Source organism: Herpailurus yagouaroundi, unplaced genomic scaffold (genome assembly GCF_014898765.1).
Source record: "Herpailurus yagouaroundi ecotype Mexico unplaced genomic scaffold, PumYag 162, whole genome shotgun sequence".
NCBI lineage: Eukaryota > Metazoa > Chordata > Mammalia > Carnivora > Felidae > Herpailurus > Herpailurus yagouaroundi.
In genome coordinates this window covers 11,941,906-11,947,561 of record NW_024412403.1, presented here as the reverse complement: position 1 = coordinate 11,947,561, position 5,656 = coordinate 11,941,906, and positions in this window count along the sequence as shown.

The following is a 5,656-nucleotide window of genomic DNA, read 5'->3' as shown; positions in this document are numbered from 1 at the left end:
AAAGAAAGAAAGAAAGAAAGAAAGAAAGAAAGAAAGAAAGAAAGAAAGAAAAGGTTAAAAAGAGCCATAAACGGGCACCCGGGTAGTGCAGTCAGCTGAGTGTGTCTGACTCTTATCTCAGCTCAGATCTTTATCTTGAGATCATGAGTTCAAGCCACAAGTAGGGCTCCATGCTGGGCATGAAGCCTACTTAAAACAAAAAACAAAACAAAACAAAAAAACCCGGGAGGGGCACCTGGGTGGCTCGCTTGGTTAAGTATCTGACTCTTGATTTCTGCTCAGGTCATGATCTCACAGTTTTGTGAGTTCGAACCCCACTTTGGGCTCTGGGCTGACCCTGCCGAGCCTGCTTGGGATTCTTTCTCTCCCTCCCTCTCTCTGCCCCTCCCCTGCTCATGTTCTCTCTGTCTGTCTCAAAATAAACTTTAAAAAAATTATTTAAAAAAAAAAAAAGGAAGTGAAAAATTTCCTCCTCTCTGCCTACTCTCTCTTCTCTTGGCCAAATTTCTAGATATTACCCATTCCGTTTTACAGAGGCATGGAATGCATAATGTACTTTGTGACAGCTATTCTTGCAAGGGTCCCTCAGAAAAGGCAGTAAAGGAGAAAAGAATGTGCATTTTCAGAATGAGGTTTTATGGGGCCCCATGGGAAGGGGGAGCCAGAAATGCAAGTTTGCAGGAAGAGGAAAGGGGACCCCGTGACGGACACAGTGAGAAGATAGGCTCCAGTCACTAGACCCTTGAGGTAAATTTGTCCTTTTACTTCTATGCCAATCCCTCTGACCTTGCTGTTGGCATTTCTTAGAACAGAGGACTCCTAGCGACAAATCAAGGCCCCATTTAGCCATGCTCAGGGCCTACTCTGTGCTCAGAACTCTTGCTGCTCTGTCTGAATCTATGGGGGGACACTCACCCCCCTGCACGTTGGAGGCAACCATCTCAGCGAAGGTCAAGGCTCACACGAGCTGGTAAGGAACAGAAGAAGGTGGGAGGGAGGGGCAACAAAGCTCTCAGCAAGTGTGAGTTCCAGCAAGAGATCGAGTTTTAGAATTTGGGGTACAGGCGGTGGGGGGAAGAGGTGAGAGGCGAAGGAAGGGGGGCAGGTGGCGTCAGATGAGAAGGAGTGCGTGGGCACCCTCAGGAAGTATATCATCAAAGACGCACGGATGGACGAGCAGGGCCTTGTCGGGCGGGGAGCCGCAGAAAGCATGATCAGGCAGCCAGAGCCAGGCCTGGTGACAGGTGGACTGACATGGCAGGTGAGCAGTTTGGCGTGAGGTACAAGGGGCTTTGAAGCTAAGCAGGACGGGCCAAGAGCCCTCCCACCACCTGGTGGCTGTGCGACTTGGGGGTATGATCAGTCAGGTTTGGGTCGGCGAAACAGAAGCACCGTGTGTGTGTGTGTGTGTGTGTGTGTGTGTGTGTGTGTGTGTGTGTTTGAGAGAGAGAGAGAGAGAGAAGGGTTGGACCCTGGGCTATTGCCGGAGTCAACTACACAGTCTAGATGGGACTGGTTTTCCAGTGTCTAGGGCCGGAGGCTGCAGCTCTGAGTGCAAGTGGTCAGGAAGAGAAGGCCAGACGGCACCAAGGACGAGCCGGAAGCTGAGGCTGAGCTGGGACCACCATCAGCCCGTCTCTCACCAGCTCCAAGCCTCCAGCATGGATGACAGCACGGGTGTCCTGCTAGAAAAGCTGGCGCCCTTTGTCGGGCAGCTAACACGCGCCCGCGTCTCCCAGGAGACGGGGAGGCTGTAGCAGCTGATCCAGCAGGAGCTGGAAGAGTCTTGGGCTGGGGCCACAGCCATCCAGGATGCCGGCGGAGAAGCCACAATGCTACGAATTGCAACAACGCCTCGCGCCCCGCCCCAGCCTCCTGAGAGTGAAGGAATATGGCTGAAGCTTCCAAATCTTGTATGAAAACATCCTTCTCTTCCCCACACCAACTGGAAACTATGCAGGAAGGGGAATTCGAGGAAATGCAGTTACCCCTTAGCTACACTGACGCCATGCAAATCCACCAAGTGGATTTGCCCAAGTAAGGGCGAGTTACTTAATTCCCTGGGCCTCAGTCTCCTCATCTGTGAAATGGCAGTCGTAACCCCCTTAACCATGATGACTGAGTGATACAATGCATGGAGAAGCCCCCGGGGCCATCAACCAGTGTTGGCTCCTTTCTGCCCCCCCTCAGCTACCCTCCTGAGGGAGGTAGGGGGAGCACCTCCAGATTATTAGCGTAAGGAAAACGCTTCGGGAAGATTAGCTGGTTAGGGGGTAGCAAGTTAATGGAAAGGGAAGGAGGAATTTGGGTTTTGTAAGGCTGAAGGTTTATATAGTATTATCAATTCTATTATTTGTATTTGCACATTTATATTTATTTACGTAATGATGTATGTATTAATATATTATTTATATGTCAATCATTATATTAATTGTATATTGTGTATTAAAGCATACACAACTAAGAATATAAAATTAGGGGCGCATGGGTGGCGCAGTCGGTTAAGCGTCCGACTTCAACCAGGTCACGATCTCAACGGTCCGTGATTTCGAGCCCCGCGTCGGGCTCTGGGCTGATGGCTCAGAGCCTGGAGCCTGTTTCCGATTCTGTGTCTCCCTCTCTCTCTGCCCCTCGCCCGTTCATGCTCTGTCTCTCTCTGTCCCAAAAATAAATAAACGTTGAAAAAAAAAATTAAAAAAAAAAAGAAAAAAGAATATAAAATTAGATACAAAAATATTTACATACACTGAGAAAATAAATCACAAGTTACAGATTTCTTTTTTTTTTTTAATTTTTTTTTTAACGTTTATTTATTTTCGAGACAGGGAGAGACAGAGCATGAACTGGGGAGGGTCAGAGAGAGGGAGACACAGAACCTGAAACAGGCTCCAGGCTCCGAGCTGTCAGCACAGAGCCCGATGCGGGGCTCGAACTCACGGACCGTGAGCTCATGACCTGAGCCGAAGTCGGCCGCTTAACCGACTGAGCCACCCAGGCGCCCTAGAAATGTTTCTTTTGACAATTTGTTGTTGATATATACCATCAAGACACTTCTGAAAACACACACACAAGCTAGAGCCGCCCCAGCACCGCCCTCCTGGAGAAGTACGTTAAAGAAGTCAAAGAGGGAAGAGACAGGTCATAACCATTGTGGTTAAAAGCTCTTACTTTGCAGACTTCAGAGGAACATATGACCATGTGAACACAGAGCTGGCAGCCCCTTCCAGGACCGTGGAAGAGAGTTGTGCAAGGGAGGGCCCCTAGGGGTTCAGCTTTTGGTCCTTTCGCAGTAAACACGCCTCCAGAAGGGAGAAGCTGCAGAAAGGAACCCACGTCCCTGTCATGTGCCATGACCGAGGAACTGCATGATGCTGTGGGGGCTATCCATGGAACCGGACAAAGGGCGGTGGATGCTTGGACATCTTCCACAAGAAATGCCAACAGGATTGGCTTCACGTTCTCTTAGGTGGAAAATCTCTGTGGAAGTCAGAGTCATCCAGCAATGACCTCAAAAGTAAAAGTCTTCCAGCCAGGAGGAACAAGAAATGGGAAATGCCACCCGCTGAGAACTGGCCTTTGCAAGACATCTGCTTGGCAGTTACTTGTGTTGGGGATATTGTGTGCTTAAGGTGTCAGCAGAGTGGACCGCTACGCAGCAAACTGGGCATGCTCCTTTTAGTACTCTGACAAGGACTTCTGGAAGGAAAATGTAAACCCTCTAAGTTTTAGCAGGGAAGAGCTTTGGAGAGAGATTCTCCAGCTGGGAAGAAACAAGTATTCTCTTACGGGGGGGGGGGGGGGGGGGGGGGGGGAGGGGGGGACTTACTATCCTCCCCCCATCCCCCCACCCCCAAAGACCATTGTCACTGCCTCTGAAAACATCTACATCCAAGTAGATCACAAGCGCTCCCTGGCCTGGGCTGAGACAGGTGCACATTTGTCCCTTCCTTTATGATTTTTTTTCTCTTGATTATAAAAGTGAAATATGCCCTTGCAGGGGGGATTATAAAAAAAGAAAACTATTACCATTCATAATCCTGCTACCTATGATATGTTAGTATTTTGGCATATTTCCTCCAATCATTTTTTTTAAAGTTTATTTATTTTGAGAGAGAGAGCATGCATGCACATGCAAGCAAGCAGAGGAAGGAGAGAGAGAGAGAGAGAGAGAGAGAGAGAGAGAGAGAGAGAGAGAGTGTTCCAAGCAGACTCCTCGCTGTGGCAGAGAGAGCCGGACTGGGGGATCGATCTAGGGAACCATGAGATCGTGGCCTGAGCCCAAATCAAGAGTTGGAGTCTGTTAACAGACTGAGCCACCCAGGGCCCCTCCAATCATTTCAACACATCACTTGGACAGGGATTCTGATTTACACGCTGCTTTTTTCAGTTCACATATAAACATGTCTCTGTGCCTTGAGAAACTCACTCAAAGCATCATTCAGATAACTGCTAGATATTTTCTGACATATTTTCACAACAGTGACCAATTTCAAGAGTTCTACAAAAAAGGAAACAAAAATGCAAGAAGTTGAGGTCTCCCTGCTTGCTCAGTCAGTGGAGCCTGTGACCCTTAATCTCGGGGTTGTAAATACTAGCCCTGCGTTGGGTGCAGAGATTACTTAAAAAAAATTTTTTTTCTTAAAGTAAATAAAATAAACTGTAGGAAGTCCCGAGGTAAAGCCCTATGTTGCCGAATACTATGCGGCCAAGGAGCCCAGCAGACTCCTAACTGGGCCTTGGTGACGCTGTTCTTTTTTTTTTTTTTTTTTTCAACGTTTTTATTTATTTTTGGGACAGAGAGAGACAGAGCATGAACGGGGGAGGGGCAGAGAGAGAGGGAGACACAGAATCGGAAACAGGCTCCAGGCTCTGAGCCATCAGCCCAGAGCCCGACGCGGGGCTCGAACTCACGGACCGCGAGATCGTGACCTGGCTGAAGTCGGACGCTTAACCGACTGCGCTACCCAGGCGCCCCGGTGACGCTGTTCTTTAATTCTTGATGTCCCCCACTCATTCTCTTCTTCGCCCCTTTCCTTCCATGCGCAGCTGGGTTTAAAGCCCATCGTGGGAGAACCAAGATGACCCAGATCCTTCCAGCTGGCAGAACCGGAGGGCGGCCGAGGCTGGGACAGGAGGCCTCCCCACCTGCCCCGCCGCACCCCACTGCGCTCCCCCAGCTCGAGAAGTGACTTCCTCATACACTCGGCAGCCCAGACCGGGGCCTAAACCCACGCACCATCCTGAAACGTGGGACGTTTCTCGCTTTCCCTCCGCCTTGCTCTGTGCCCGCTGTTCCCCTGAACCCCACACTTTCCTTCACCCAAGGCCGTTTCCAGCCACCACAGCCTTAAGCCGGTTTTCAAATAAGGATTGAAAGCTTAGTGTGTACTTTAGAGGCTCAGAAGGCAGCATTTAAACTGAAGGGGGGAATCGCGTGCCCCCACGCAGGTGGGAGCGTCAGGAGAAGAGAGAATGGGGGCGGGAGGGAGGGGTGGCGGTGGGGGCGGGGGGCTGGGGGGGGGGGGGGGGCGGGAGGAGGCGAGGCTCAGCACGCGGCCCACCCCGGGCCTTGGGGTTCCGAGGTCTCCCCAGAGGGGTCGCAAGCGCCGGAAGGTGGGCGACCGGCGGGGGCTCGGGGTCCCAGCAGCGCGCGGGG